At 31.4% G+C, this 14,363-nt stretch overlaps 1 protein-coding gene across 20 annotated transcripts in view; it reads left to right on the top strand.

Annotated features, from left to right (window-relative positions):
• The first annotated feature begins 5,156 nt into the window (after positions 1 to 5,156).
• The window catches only part of LOC141456423 (uncharacterized), a 617,068-nt gene continuing 607,861 nt past the window's right edge, over positions 5,157 to 14,363 (top strand). For 17 of the 20 annotated variants that reach the window (XM_074132404.1, XM_074132393.1, XM_074132397.1 and 14 more), the window contains exon 1: positions 13,596 to 13,893. The gene's annotated coding sequence lies outside the window, so the exon portion shown is untranslated. Of the gene's footprint in view, positions 5,355 to 13,595; positions 13,894 to 14,363 lie in introns of those variants that run through there. The other 3 variants (XM_074132390.1, XM_074132399.1, XM_074132411.1) reach the window with 3 other exon arrangements.

Here is a 14,363-nt window from a genome sequence, read left to right as displayed (position 1 = left end):
AAATAACGCCTAGTCTTCTTTTGAGTGTGACGTCATAAAGTAATCCCTAATAAATTTATGAATAAGTGAATTTAAAAATTATTCATTTGTTTTAGAACTATTTTTTAAATAAAATTAAATCAAATTTCGAACTACAGAACAACAATTTTTAATAATAATTTAGAACCATGTGGGACTAACGTTCATTTTGCTAGTTCTACTAGTGATCACGACCAGGCAACATCTTTGCTTTACAGTAAGTTATTTTAAGTTCATTTTCTTTATCAAAATTGAAAATATTCCATCAAATTTTTATTATTAGTAGTAGAATATTAAAAAGTAATAAGATCATATAGAAATTTGTTGGTTTACAAAGAAAAAAAGAGCTAATAATGTCTGCCCATAAAACCGACATGTTCCAACATGCATGAACTCTTACTTCTTTGATTTTAGAATTTTCTTTTCTTTTCAAATTTTAACTAGACATTCTTTTGAAACTAATATTTAATATTTTAGTCTTATTAACACAAATTTGGTGGAAATTATGTATATTTTTTAAAATAATTATCTTTTTACTATTATTATGTTATTTATTATTATTACAATGAAAGAAATCAAAGTTTCTAGTTCTTTCATTTGCTATTAAGTTTCATTAAAATTTATTCGATGGATTTAATTAAACCAATTATGGTCCCGAAATTCATTTTTTTAATTCCTTCAGTTCAAACTATTGTAGTTCATCAAATTTATTTTAATTGAAATGAATGAATTCTATGGAAAGATTTAGTTGAATTTAACTACCTTTAGTAAAGTTTAGTAAATTTAGAAAATTTTAGTGATTTTTTTGAACACATTAGGTATTCACTCAATGCTATGATAGTTTTCTTATTAAAAATTTAATTTTCTTAGTATTAATCAAATATTAAAAACAAAATTGAGTTAAATGTGTTTGAATTAAAGTTTACCAAATAGATTTTGGTCATTTTCTTTTATTTTGCAAATAAATATTATTTGACCTATTTCATTCATTATTTAAAATAATAATAAGGGATTGAGTTTGACAATTAGGTATTCGCCAATTTTGGGTATTAATGAGCTTAAAAAAAACTGCGGGTATCTCACTCTAATAACACTCAGTCACATCTAGTATACCCGCAGGCAAACTCTAATCCTCAAACACATATAATATTTTTTGTGTTTAGAAATAGTTTTTATGGGTAGTTAGTTTTATTTTTCAATATTAATGCCAAATTTTATTTCTGCCAACTATCATCTATTTTTTTTTTTTTTTTTTGCAAAGAACTGAATTCGGCTAACATTCGGGTATAGTTTTTGAAGCGAAATCACCTTACGGACTTATTCTTGTTTAGATGTCAATCACCTGCAGCAATGCTCGATTCTCTGTTAACTCCTCTCCCCTCTGTTAGTTTATTAGATAGTTACTATGCAATCCTTTTTTTAATGACAATTTTTACTAATGTTTCCATTTTTTAATTATTACAGGCACCGTGTTCGGGAGTGTTAAAATCCCCGCGAGTGATTGTTCAGAAGTGTTTTATTATCTTTCATTAAAATGAAAGCAGTGCGTGTAAAATAAAAAATAAAATTGCTTCGGATAAATTCCAAATTCCGTTACATTAATGCGTTAAAAATTGTTTTGTGCGTTACGTCTTTTTAACTAGTGTCATGTGTCCAGAGGTTACTTCTTCTACACCCCCTGCAAGACGTAGACGCAGAAGACCACATCGATGGATATGTAACTGCAAGATATTGTTACATATCCCAACCTACAGCAAAACAAGGTAAGACCGAGGAATTTCTAGTGAGCCACATTGAGATGACCGGGTACTATTAGGGTGTCACTCTGCTAGAGCGGGTGACATTCAGATCTCCTTATCAGAAAATTAAATATTTTATTACTTAAGATAATTATTATTCAGTTAATAATTATTTTTAGACAATAATCTCTTTCGTCAACCATCGACTTAATTTATTATTATAATGATTATAATTCCAATTAGTAGGACATATTAGGATTTCAATTTTAAATCATTTCTCAAATTAATGATTAATACTTTTTATTTAGGGTTTTCAGGTACTTTTTTTTTTAGCTACCTTTGGAAACGGAGAACACGTATTTAGATTTTTAAAGTAATATCAAAATTAAAGTTTACAATTTGCTTTTAAGTTAGGGTTTTCAGGTGGACAAGAACAACATGTTACTTAGATTTTTAAATATTTTCAAAATTTAAGTCTAGAATTTGCTTATTAGAGTTAGGGGTTTTCAGATACAAATCAATCAGCATTTTTCTTTACATAGGTGGATAATGGACAACTTGTTGATTAATTTTTTAATGTAATTTAAAACTTAAAGTTTAGAATTTACTTTTTAATTAGGTTTTTCAGGTGGATAATGGACAACATATTAGTTTATTTTTTAAAGTAATTTAAAAATTAAAGTTTACAATTTGCTTTTTAGTTAGGGTTTTCAGGTGGACAAGGACAACATATTACTTAGATTTTTAAATATTTTCAAAATTTAAGTCTACAATTTGATTTTTAGAGTTAGGGTTTTCAGGTACAAGTCAATCAGTATGTTTCTTTACTTTTTTTTGTGCATGATATTATTATAACTAACTAGTCATTTTATTTATATAATTGGAATTATAATTATTCATTTATATGGCCACTACTAATATCCTTCTTCGGAACTTCAAGTCCAAGTAGAGCAGCAAAGGTTTGTGTCTTTTGGTACTAAGCATGTTCTCTTTCTCTTCAAGATTATTTTAAATATTTATACATATTTATTTTATTTATATATTATGTATTATGTATGTATTTAAGGCATTTTTTAGGTTCTGATATTGTATTTCATTTTGTTGTTTCATCTAGTAGGTTTTGTTTCAGTTGTTGTTTCATTCCATTGCTTTATTCGTTTTGTCTTTTGTTTTTCAGTTGTTTGTATTATAGGTTGTCGATATACCCCTTTCTATGATCAAAAAATGATTTCGCGTTTTCCCCAATCGCGACTAACCCGTATTCAGCCATTCATGCCTAAATCCCCACAAATATTTCGCGGCTAACCCTATACGGATTAAACGTATTCCTTAATTTTGATGATTGCTAGTTTTCAACGTGTACCCTTTTGTAGGTGATGCATGTCATAAATATTATTGACATTTGCTGCTAAGCCTGCTTTGTAAGGGGTTAAAACTGGCTGGAATACGGTTTTATAAAGGCGAGAATGGTATTATTTTGGGGGGCAGAAACCTGAGCTCTACCTCCCAGTGGTGCCCCCCGGGAAACTGCTTTTCTGAGCAGGCTAACAGAGCCAGTACCCTAGCCGTCTCGATTTTAAGCTGTACAGCCTTTGGATCTGGTAGCAGTCCATAGGTTTGTTAAGTAATGATGAAATTTATTTCGATAATTTTTGAAGGAGCATAAGAGCCTACAACTGGCAGTAATTTTGGCAGTGTGGTCGGCTTGTCCATTTCAAACCTGTACAAATATTTTTATTTTTTCTTTACTGTGTGTAAAATTAAATATGTATTCATGCGAAACGCAACAAATTTACGGCATTACTTTTCACCGGTAATACATTTTCTTACGTTTCCTTAAATACGAAAAAATGTTTTTGTACTTGTGATTTGTGTTTTTCACTGCATTAAGAATATCTTCGAGTAGATAGGTTCTGATGGTGGTTATAGAAACCGTGATTAGTTCTAGATTTGAATTCAGTCCGTATCTTCTTGTATTCATTGGGTGATAATTTTTCTCTTTTTGTCCTCATTTTGTTCAGTTACTTATCTTTCCTCTCTCTACATAAGCTCGCATTGTGTTATGTTCATTTACAACTAGCTATAACACTGTTTTTGTTACCATAGTTACGCGTAAGATTTGAGTGCTTGAAAGTTTTCTTAATTGTGGTTTTACGTTCGTCTTAATGTACTTTGTATTTCGCTACTAACTAGGGTTGTATTCATTGATTGTGATTCAGAACACATCCCATTTGATTTTTTTTTTCTGTGCGGGTCTTTCCTGTAAGATAGGCTACTGAATACCCAATCTGAATTTTGTATGTATCTTGGGTAATGGCCAATTTTCCATGTGATCATTGAGTTTTGAATTTTCCTCTTACTTGGTGAAGTTATTAGCTTTTTTTTTATCAATATTTTTTTGTTTAATTAATTATTCGAAGAGTAAGTTTATTAGTTTTCGTTGCCATGGTTTATGGTACTGACGTATTGAGTTTCCAAGGTTTAGTATGACTACTCTTTTAGTGGTTAGTCTTGTTCTTCTTGGGTTTATTGGATTATAAAATTTGCTCTTTTTGTTCTTTGGCTATTCTTTGCATTATTTTTCTTTGAGGAACAGTTCTTATTCAAAAGAATTGAGCCGTTTATTTTGAAAGTAGGGCAAGTCCATTTTTGAAAAAAATGAAGATAATGGTAATTACTATATAGATAAAACTTAGTATGAACTTTTCATCTGTAAACAATTTAGAGTCAAAAATATTCAGAATCCTAATATTTGGGAGATGGAAGTTGTAGCTTTTTACAATATTGTAAATATGTTTAATTTGAAAAAGGTGCAAGTCCATCTTAGGTTGAATTTATTTAACCGTTCAGCGAAATTTAACTCCGGTTGCTGTATGGTGAAGCAAATGTGATGGTTTAACACAGTGGTTCTTAACCGGTGTTCCGCGAAGATGGTCCAAGTGTTCCGCGAAATTTCGATTTTAAATGTATTGAAAACAGAAACTTAAGAAAGATACGAAAACAAAAAATCGTTCTTTTTTTTTAAATTTGAATTTTCTACTACCAAAGCTGGCCTATCTTTTTAAGTCATAGTCTTTTACAGCATTTTTCCAGTGGAAGTGAATTAGTGATGGGCAAAATCGTTCATTTCAATGAACGAGTCTGAACGAGTCGTTCATTTTCTTTTTAATTTCAATTAATATCGTACATATATCTTTTTTGAAAATTATATTCGATTTTTTATTATTCATTAATTTTAAGTTCTTGCTAAATACCGAATTTCAAATTACTTAATAATAATAAGTACATCTTAATTTTGTGTTTCGATAATAACACCAACATTGGCAACACTGAAAAACTGTAAATTGTATAATATTCTACTTATCGGCTATCAAGTAAGTTGTGTTGTTTTGTGCTCGGTGTACGAAAAAAGTTTCGTTATTTGAAAATTAATAACGGATTGTGGTTTATTTTATAAAAAGAAAAAATGGCTGAAACCGATTACAACGGTAATTATAGCTCTGATGCATCTAAAAGTGAATTTGTTAGGTAACAAAAATAAAATAAATATACTTTTTTGGGTATATTGACGCCATTTCAATAAATCCTCATTTGCAAGTAAGTTTATTATTTTTATTATGTTTGTAGAAATAAAACCCATGACAATCGGTAATAAAAGAAGAATCTTGGAATCAGAATCTGAATACGAAGGCAATTCGGACCAAAAAGATTTAAAAAAAATAAAAAAAAGAAGATGAATAGTTGAACTATTGATTAGTATTTTGTTTTTATTGTTAAAAAAAGACTAATACGACTGAAATATTATCCATTTAAAACAACGATTACAATAATTCATTAATTTTGAAAGTGAGGCAAGTCCATTTAATTATAATAAATCTTTATTTTTCTTAGCCAGCACTATAAACACTATTGGATTATAAACTTACATTATCTAACACCACAAAATACAAAAAAATATGTCTATTAATATTTACCAATATTTTTAAATTTATTGAAACGCAAAACCTTAAATATCTCGAAATAACAAAAAATGGACTTGCTTCACTTTCAAAATAAATGGCACAATTGATTGTTTTGTTTTTGTGGCCCGGAATAATGGTGTATTGTTTGGGTTAGGAGAGTTTCTCATGGTTTTATTGTCCTTTATTCTAGATTTCATGAATCCCTAGTTCGTTTTCATCAAGCTAATTTTTTTCTTCCTGTTTGCGAAGGTCCTGGTGTCTTATTGGGTAGAGTTTCTAAAGATTTTTTTCTGATCTTTATTCTAGACCTGTGTCTTTTGTATCGGCTACCTAATTCTTGTTGGTAATGATAGATTCTCTGTATTAGTTAAGCTATTGGTTTTTTAATTTACATACCTTTTTTCATATACAGTTCTGTTCGGTCCATTTCTTGTAGTTCTATTGGTATAATAAATTATTCTTAAATTGTTTTTAGTTTATTAATCCATTGAAATTTTATTTAGTATCTTTTTTTTGTGATAAATGTTCTTTCGTTTACAATGTTGTTTCTCTTCTGTTTCAATTGGCCAGAATTATGTTGTCAGTGTATAGAGTTTCTAAGAGGATCATTCTTTCAGTTATAGACGGTTCGTATGCATCAAGCCATTTTTGTCTTCCTGATCTTTGTGGGGTAGAGTTTCTGTGGGTATTAGTGATGTTTCTTTTAGTGGTATGCCTAGCATTTGATCTCATTCTTCTTGTGTTCATTGGATGTCTTTTTTTTTGTTTATGATTAGGTAATTTGTTAACTTTTTATTAACACCTATCTTTTTTGGTTGATGGTCGGATCCATCAAACTATTTTTTTCTCCTAGTTAGCGAAGGTTTCGGTGTCATTTAGAGGTTCTGTTGGTTATTTTGGCTTTTCTTTTATTGGTGGTTTTTGTATGTGGTTTGTTTCTTGTAGTTTTCTTCAAGTAATTAGTTATTCTTATAAAGTTCTCATGGTGTTAAACTATTGACTTCCTTTCATTACTCTTTTTGTGACACAGTTCTTTTTCAATGTGCTTTCTATTCTTTTTTGGTTGGATAGAGTGTCGATGACTAGATTTTCTAGGATTATTTGGATCTTTCTTCTAGTTGTTGTTTTGTATGAGTTCCAATTCTTCTTGCGTGTGTTCAGTAGTTAAATTAGTTTTCTGTCTTTGTTCTTGTTTTGTTAAGTTATTTACTTGTCCTTTCATCTCTTATTAGAGAAGTAGTTCGTATTCAATAGGATTGTTTTTTTGCCATTGGGGCCCAGAATCAATTTGTTGAGATTAAGAAGGGGAATCTAGATTACGGTCCATTTCTTTTGTTGCCTGCAAAGAAATGATTTTTTTTTTTTTTTTTCAATTTCTTAGGGCTCAGTTAGCCATAGTCAGCAGTAAGAGTTACAAAGGTATTGACTTTGTAAAAAGTTTTGTTGGTAAATGAGTTATTTTGTATCCAAGTTTGTGTTTGTTCGTAGTTATTTTTTGCCCAACTATTTTGGCATGGGCACAAATTGATCTTTTTATGGTATCGTTTTGTTTTGATTAGGCGAAAATAGTTTTATTCTTATGTGGGTTCTTTCCCATGAGATTTAGATGTGTTTGCAGTAAAGGGTCCACTTTTTACTTTTGTTTTTCAAGGTAATTACTTGATTTTAGTGCTCATATTGTTGGTTAAGTGGATTGTATTAATAGTTTGGCTAAAAGTTTTTTGGTGAATGGGGATTGAGGATTATGTGTTAAGATTCTTATAAGCCTTTTTTTAAAAACTAATTTCATTACTAAATATGGTTTGCTTTGGCTGAAGCTTTTTTTACAGTATATATTTTTTTATTAGATCAATATTCAAGAATTTTCTTTCACTTTTCTGTCTCTTGTAGTTTTGTAATTTCCATAATAATTTAATTATGCGTTTCCCTCTTGTTTAACTGGATAACAAGTTCTTATCTCTTTGTTCTCCCTTTGTTGAACTAATTTTCTTCTGTTTTTGTGGTCTAGAATTATTGTATCTAGAATTTGTAGAAGATCTAAACGTTTTTTGTGTATATAAATTGTTTTATATTTGATTTTTACTGGTGTTAGTCTTCATTTGGCTAGTACAAGAGTCCGCGTTTGTTGATTTCTTTATCAGAATAGATTCTTTTCGATGAAGTTAATAATAGTACAAGAATTTTTGGCTTTTGTGATCTCGTTTCATGAGAAAGAAGTTCTGTACCACCCTCTCTTCTAGTTTTGTATCTTGTATTCTATTCTTTTTGTCTTGCGTTTGTTAGAAATTAGTTTGGGTGGGGGGAGAATTAGCATTTTAATAGTCTGCTCTATTTCAAAGAACGTTTTCAATAGATTTGCTTTTTTGCTATTTCTTGTGGCTTGTGAGATTTTTTTTTTCCCTCTTGATACATATTTTCTTAGCCAGGGTCATTGCGTTATCCAAGATTAGTTTGTCTAATAGTTTTATTGGAGTATGAGTGCCAATTTTAAATTCGAGTCTTAGTTGTATTTCGTTACTAAACAGTTGTTTTTTGGTTTTCAAATTTTTTTATTTATAAGGCTAATAGTGCATTAATTGGTACTACTAGAGTTTGACTCGATCCCTTGAGATAGAAGTACAGTTACTTGCTCTTCTACATATCTATCTTATTTAGTAGCCATTTTTTCTAGAGCCGATTAGGTAACGATTTTTTCTTGGTGCTCATTTTGTTGACTAAGATTTTTGTGTTAATGTGAATACTGTTTAAAGATTTGTTAGCTTATGAAGGATTTTTTTTGTATTTTCAAGCCTTACAGTCCATTATTCGTATTTAGTTACTGAACAGAATTCGAATGGCTCTCATTCTCTCAGAGCATATACCTATGTATTTTGTTTTTGGTTAGTATTTTATGTTTATGTGGGTCTCGATAGCTTAAGATAGAAGTACGGCATCCACACTTTCAGTGCTTTATCTTCTGTTCTATTTCTTTTTGTTTGAGTTTTCCTCAGTTTGTGCTCATTTAGCCGCCACGGTAGCCGAGAGGTTAGAGGCGAGACCTGCTAAGCTAATATGTATTGTGGTACTGGGTTCGATTCCCCGGTCTTAGGCCATGGATTTTATTTAATGGTTAATATAAGAAATTTACAGTAAAGTAAGTTTGCTATTCGCCTCCGTCCGCGACACCTAATTGGTGGTTGGACGTTAAGCCCCGCCTGAAAAAATAGGCGATTACTTTACGTTTACACTTTGTGTTCATTTAGTTCACCGGTCATTTATGTTTTTTTTTTTATTATTATTGAGCGAACATTATTAATGTCCTTGTTTTTCACTTTTTAAATTGACAGCGGTTATCACGTTGATGTGTAAAATTTCCTATGTATTATTGATGTAGAAGAAGTTTTGTGTTACAGTTTAATTAGTAGAGTTCGTATTTAGCCACAAATGCTAATTGGTTGTTTCCTTTAATTAATAGAACGTTTTTCAGTAGATCAATATTATAACTATTTTATTTTCGTTTGCTTGAGCTAGAAATACACTAGTTACTTTTCTGGTAGCGTTTGTTGAATATTTTCCATTATTTCTTGTACCCATTTTGTATTCTTTGTGCTCATTTTCTTAAGCCAGCAAGAATTTTTATTACTGCTCCCTTTTTAAAAGATTTTTGGTTTAAGTTAGGCTATTATTGAACTGTTTTGTTGGTCATAGTTATAGAGCAGATTCAATTATCTTCTACTGGCTAAAATAGTTGAAAATTTACATTTCCTGACTAAAAATATTGGTAACATCGGTTGGGTTTCTCTTCCTTGATTGGTTCTCGGTGGTTCTCGTTCATAGAAGATTGAAGTTCTGTTGCGATTTGTACTGTTCCTCATCTGTCTATTAAAAATACTCTCCTTTTCTTCTTTTGCCTATTTGATGGTGAGTTTCTCTCTTTTTGGCCTCATTTTAGCTAATTGGCAATTAATTTGTTTACCAGTGAAATGTTTAATACTCTTGTTATATGTTTTTATTGGTGATTTGTTTTATGGCTTTTTAATGTGTAAAGTTTATAAAGGTATTTATTGTTGGTGTAGAAGTGGTTTAGTATCGTATTTGAGACAAATAAGTTTGGTTTGTACTTCAGTACTAAATTTAAATAAATTTTGTATGGTTAAGTCAATAGTAAAAGGGTTTTTTTGCAGAGATAGATTTACTAATTATAATATGTGATCCCAATTTATAGGTTTACTGCCCTTCCATCTTGAGCATTTAAGGCAATGAATATTTTCCTCTTTGTGCTCATTATGTAGAGTTAAGGGACGATTTTCTTTCTTCTCTTCCTTCTTCTGAGTCTGTTGGTTTTCGTAGGCTGGTTTTTCACGGTTTCTTTTTGCGAGAGTGGTTTTGTTCTCATTTCGTAGAGTTAAGGGACGGTTTTACCTTCTTCTTATCCTGTAGTTTTTCAGTGGGCTAGTTTTTCACGGTTTCCATTTGCAAGAGTGGTTTTGTTCTCATCTTGTAGTTAAGTTACGTTTTTCCATTTTCTTTTCCTTCTTCTTAGTCTGTTGGTTTTCAGTGGGCTAGTTTTTCACGGTTTCCATTTGCAAGAGTGGTTTTGTTCTCATCTTGTAGTTAAGTTACGTTTTTCCATTTTCTTTTCCTTCTTCTTAGTCTGTTGGTTTTCAGTGGGCTAGTTTTTCACGGTTTCCATTTGCAAGAGTGGTTTTGTTCTCATCTTGTAGTTAAGTTACGTTTTTCCATTTTCTTTTCCTTCTTCTTAGTCTGTTGGTTTTCAGTGGGCTAGTTTTTCACGGTTTCCATTTGCAAGAGTGGTTTTGTTCTCATCTTGTAGTTAAGTTACGTTTTTCCATTTTCTTTTCCTTCTTCTTAGTCTGTTGGTTTTCAGTGGGCTAGTTTTTCACGGTTTCCATTTGCAAGAGTGGTTTTGTTCTCATCTTGTAGTTAAGTTACGTTTTTCCATTTTCTTTTCCTTCTTCTTAGTCTGTTGGTTTTCAGTGGGCTAGTTTTTCACTGTTTTTATTTCCCGTGAAAAAAATACGCCTTACTTAGGGAATATGAAGACAGTATGAGGTTAATGATTAATTGTTTGTAAGTAGGGAATGAAAATTGTGTTTAGTTGAGAAATAGATAGATATTTGATAAGAGTGGTCATGGTTCAGGAGGAATGCTAAAGAGTTATGATCATGCTGTCGATGTAAACTCCTTTTATTTTGGTTAGGGATTAGACATTGGTAGAGTTTCGATGGAGATGGATTAACTTGAGTAAAATTTGACAATGAGATCTTCTTTTGTGCCTTACCTTCTAATAGAGTTCTTGTAAAGCGCGATTTGTTTCTGTTTGATGATGTTCCTTATTGTTTGACATCCGTTGAAGTTATCGGTTTCGGGTAATTGCTTTGCAGTTTATAGATTTTTAGCGATTTAGGTAAAAGGTGATGTACTTTGCTACTTCGCATTGTTAAGGTGTTGTCGGCAGTGTTCATACGTCGCATGTGGTTGGCAATTCGTACATTATGAGATGAGGTTTGTTTTCTATATTGTTTAACAACTACAAATGCGTAATGTATGCGAATTAGTAGGAATATTTCTTTTCCAGTGATGCACTTTTCAGGAACTGTCACACATAATAGGGTAATGACGTAATATTCACATTTTCTGTTGCCTAGAGTTACAAAACGGAAACCATGAGATTTAGTTTATTCAATGCTACATTTCCCTTACAATTAATAGTCGCCCTGCATATTCTTATTTTTCCCAATAATTTGATAATCAGCTATACACAACGTCCCTTTTTTGACGAAAAACGGCTCCCCTTTCTAATATTATTACAAAAATTTCTCCAGCAAGGAATTTTGACATATAGAAACTATATACTCCTGGAACGTTCCTAAAAACATGTGCGGGATTCCTTCATTCAGGTGAAAGTTTTTGCATTCTTGAGATACTACATATATCTTGGCACTGGCCATCATTCTTTGTAAGAATTCTTCTTCAGGTTTTACGAATTTTAATATTTTTCTCATCGGTATAAAAAATATTCTGATAAATTTTTTTAGAACTTCCCACATAGGAGTAAAAAATCTTCATCAAGGAATCTGGTTATTCATTTTAAAATTGAGTCAATAAACATGTCTGACAAAGAAAAACATTTGGAAAAACCACTTTGCCACCTGAATGGTTAAAATTTGTTCAAACAGAATTCTTTATTTGATTTTAATTTGTTTATTAAGGGAGGAAAATACAACAAGTGGCTTTTAAAAATGAAATTTATTATCCAATTTCCATTTAAAAAATAATAAATAATAATATGACAAAGAGGTCAAAGGGGGTTCGGACATAATTTATTTTTTAAGGACTAGGTCATCTTCATGGCTTATGCTTATTAACAATTATAATTTGTTAGCATTAAATTATTATTGTTTACATTGTTAACATTTAAGGTTTGTGTGCTTTCGGATCCTAATATTTAAGTACAAAGTACGGTCGATTTTGAAACGTTCTTAAAATGGTTTATCATTTTCGTTATTTTTTATTTTTATTTTTGTGCGTTTATTTGTGCTACAATCAGTGCGTTAGCGCTATAAGTAACAGTGATAACCGAGTAAGAAATGATAAGTAACGAGTGGAGAAGGTACCCCAGTGGTAATACTCCCAAATATTATATGGTTAGTCACTCTCTTCACTTGAGAGGAGATCACTCGTCTTGTAAGACGTCTTGCCCGGGATGTCAGGAAGAGTTCTAGAAGAAAGATTTTGAGCTAGAGGATTTATATGAGATTGCAGGTTGAAGTGGAGTTTTCTGTATCGTGTTTTCAGCGACTTGGGTGACAAAACGAATGTTAAGGTCAGTGTGTATAGTCCAGGTTGGAGACATTAAAAGGAGCGTGTACAATAGTTCGAAGTATTTTTGATTGTAGAGATTGAATCCTTTGGAGATTGGAGCGTTTGGTTGATTGTTTGGTTGAACGGTCTTCGCCTTTTTTGGCGCAGATTCCCCCTTAGTAACCCATTGTTTAGATTGTTCTTTGGTCTCAGGAGTGTAGTGATGTATCCATGTTTCATCCACAGTGACGAAACGACGCTTAAAGTCCTGCGGATTCTTCTGGAACAGCTGCAAACCGTCCTTGCAACACTTCACACGATTTCGTTTTTTGGTCAAGCGTGAGCAATCGCGGCACCCATCTTGCGGATAGCTTTGTCATGTCCAAATGTTGATGCAAAATATTATGTACCCGTTCATTCGAGATGCCCACAGCACTAGCTTCACTCTTCTGTCATCCATCACTATATCATGGATTTTATCAATGATTTCTGGATTAGTAACCTCAACAGGGCGTCCAGAACGTTCAGCGTCACTTGTGCCCATATGTGGCCACTCCGAAAATTTTGAAACCACTTATAATTTGTTCTAATCGAAGGTGCAGAGTCACCATAATGTTTATCAAGCTTCTCTTTAGTCTCCTGAGGCGTTTTGCCTTTCATAAAGTAGTGTTTAAACAACACACGAGATTCTTTTTCGTCCATTTTTTGAAAATCACTCGACTTTCTCGATTCTAACGAATGCCAAACACAAAGAAATAGACCGATCTGGCTGAAACTTGGTGTGTGTTCTTCCAAGAGATGCTACTAACTTAAACATAACCTCGATACGCGCCAGTAGTGCTATCTCTCTGACTTTGCACGGTCTTTTCAAACGACTCAAATCGAAAATTTTGACAGAATACCACTTCCCACCTAATCCAGACCAAGCCAGACAGAAAAAAGAAAAAGCTCCCACCTATTTCGGTAAAAATAAAATTTTCAGCGTAATATAATTTGAAATATATTTACATTACTAGTTCAAGTGAGTGACGTAAAGATAGAGCTGTGCTCGTTTAGTGAACTACTGGAGTGGCAAAGAAACATTCAGTAGCTCGCCGTACTCTGAGCGGGCTGTACTAGGCTGGCTGGTATAGTCGTTTGGATTCCTTAATTTTTTGTTTTCATTAAATAGTTTTTTTCTTTTCTTTTGTGATTTATATTTTTGAAGGTGTGCAAATTTTTTTTTTTCTGGGTGTAATTGTGTTTTTTTGTTTTTTGGCAAGAGAAAAATAAAGTGCATTTTAATCTGTGGTTCCATATGAGAAGGCTGGTATAGTTCCTCACAATATTCTATCTGTAAACATTCTCGTCACTGGATAACTAAGTCCAAGGTATATTGTTGCTATTCATTCTAAATTAGCATTTTTTATATTTAAGCATTTAAAGCACGATCTAAGATAGTTTCAATAGCGTTTTTTATTTGAAGTAGTACTTTAATTTTTTTTAAAAAAAATTAATTGTTATTTTCCTTAATCGCTGTCTGCTTTTTGTTGTAAGAAAATATTGAAGCGAATTTAAGTTTATTTTCGTGTAGAAGCATCTGTTTTAATTCTATTGTTTAGTGCATTATTACAATAGTTGTTTCTAGTTTATTGTTTACATTTTTTCAGCCTTATTGTTTTAATAAATTTTAAAATTATATTTAGCATTTTACAGACATTAATTTCGCTCTTTTTGTCGTAATTATTCATAAAAATAAGTTTTATCGTGTTTACCACAAATTTTTTTTTATTAAGATTGGCGTAAAATTTAGCTTATTTGACTTGCTCTCTTAACATAAATTCTAAATTCACTTTCATTT

This window comes from Rhodnius prolixus, unplaced genomic scaffold (genome assembly GCF_049639745.1).
Source record: "Rhodnius prolixus isolate KJV_2025 unplaced genomic scaffold, Rpr scaffold_4, whole genome shotgun sequence".
Taxonomy (NCBI): Eukaryota; Metazoa; Arthropoda; class Insecta; order Hemiptera; family Reduviidae; genus Rhodnius; species Rhodnius prolixus.
This window is presented reverse-complemented; position numbering and strand designations above follow the sequence as displayed.